Source organism: Otolemur garnettii, unplaced genomic scaffold, assembly GCF_000181295.1.
Source record: "Otolemur garnettii isolate 467f Iridium unplaced genomic scaffold, OtoGar3 scaffold00181, whole genome shotgun sequence".
NCBI classification, from domain to species: domain Eukaryota; kingdom Metazoa; phylum Chordata; class Mammalia; order Primates; family Galagidae; genus Otolemur; species Otolemur garnettii.
The window spans coordinates 713,342-715,259 of NW_003852576.1; the positions used below are offsets into that span (position 1 = coordinate 713,342).

The window sequence follows — 1,918 nt, forward strand, 5'->3', positions numbered from 1 at the left end:
AAAAAAAAAAAAAAAAAACCAATTAACTCACACACAATTGGTTAATAGAGAAATTATGTCAGTTTCATGTGGAAGCTATGTTGATTCATAAGTGATTTTTCCTAGTAAGGGGAGCCAGAAAAAGTGGGAGTCAAATTATGACTTTCAGCAAGAATGGGATATACATAGCTTTTAGTTCACTGCTAGGTGAGCAGGAACTCCCTTTCAGCTTTAAGAAAATGAAAAATGAATGCCTATACACATATACACAATGAAGAAAAAAATATTCACTGGGCGCCTGGCTAAGTGAAGCAACTTCATCTTAGACCAAGCTATAGTCAGTCTTTAGAACATCTTGACAAGACCTGGTGTTGGATTCTGCTCTGCTGTGGGTTCCTGGCCACATTCTTCCTGTTTATAATCAGGCTGTGCTGTAGGAGGCTTTGAAAAATGAAGTGCCCAAGTATCATGACCAAGTCCAGGAGTTACATTATTTTTTCCAAAGCAGAGTATGCTGGAATGTATATTCAACGTGTTGGATTCAAACACCTATGATGGATAAATTATAGTCCTTTAAAGAATTCAAAAACTATTTATTAAAACAGAAGAATCTCAGTTTTGATGAAACTTAAGCAGAGAGACCTAAATCACAATGTATCTCAGTTTTCTTTTGATTTATTTGGGTAATACAATGGTACTATAGCTGATTTTGGCTACTCTAAAAGGAAACAGTTTACAGAAACAAACAATAGAGGAAAACCAAGGATAATATGCACTGCATAGTGACGAGACATGGCAGTGTCTATAGGATGGAACCACAGACTTCAAATATATTCTGTGTTCTGGTGGGGCTAGGGACACCACCACATTTGGACTATCTACACACAACAGGTGCTATCCAGGTAAGCTTTCATGTTAACCCTGATCCCAGGAAAGAGTCAAAGTAGAGTTACATTCACCAGCTAAACAAGGATGGATGGTCATCAAAAGTTGTTTTCTTTTTTTTTTTTTGAGACAGTTTCACTATGTCACCCTCAGTAGAATACCACGGTATCATAGCTCACAGCTCACAGCAACCTCAAACTCTTGGGCTTAAGTGATTCTCTTGCCTCAGCCTCCCAAAGTAGGTAGGACTACAGGTGCCTGCTACAACGCCTAGCTATTTTTGGTGCTGTTGTCATTATTGTTTTAGCTGGGCCCTGGCCCAGTTCGAACCCACCAGCCTCAGTGCATGTGGCCGGTGCCCTAACCACTGAGCTACAGGCTCCAAGCCATGAAAAGTTCTTGAGGTGAGTTAGCTTCAAATTAGCAGAGACAGCATAATATGAATAGAAGAAATATAGTTTTTCATTGGGGGAAGAAGCATAAAAAGAGATTTGCATAAAAAGAGATTTAAAAAATGGAAGAAACTAGGCACAAAGATATGTTAGGGAAAACTGAATACAGAAGCTAAAATAGTCTAATAAGATATCAAGAAACCTAACAGAAAACACTGGCAATCGTAGGCTTATGGAGGAAATAAAGATCAAAGAGAAGGTTCTAATGACAAAAAGCAGACAGATGGAGCTTCCATAAGGAATCTTTTTCTGAGACAAGAATCTCATTCAGTCGCCCTGGGGTTGAGTACTGGGGCATCATAGCTCACAGAAACTTCAAACTCTTGGGCTCAAGACATCTTCTTGTCTCAGCCTCCCAAGTAACTGAGATTACAGGGGCTCGCAACAACACCTAGCTAGCTTTTCTTTTCTTTCTTTCTTTCTTTTTTTTTTTGCAGTTTTTGGCCGGGCTGGGCTTGAACCCGCCACTCTGGCATATGGGGCCAGCGCCCTACCCCTGTGAGTCACAGGTGCCGCCCAGCTTTTCTATTTTTTAATAGAGACAGAGCCTCGCTTTGCTCAGACTAGTCTTTTTTTTTTTTTTTTTTTTTTGAGACAGGGCC

The 1,918-nt window shown here is 39.9% G+C and overlaps 1 protein-coding gene across 2 annotated transcripts in view; it reads right to left on the reverse strand.

Annotated features, from left to right (window-relative positions):
- SMIM14 (small integral membrane protein 14) overlaps positions 1 to 1,918 on the reverse strand; it is an 81,034-nt gene that overhangs the window by 30,362 nt on the left and 48,754 nt on the right. The window lies entirely within an intron of this gene.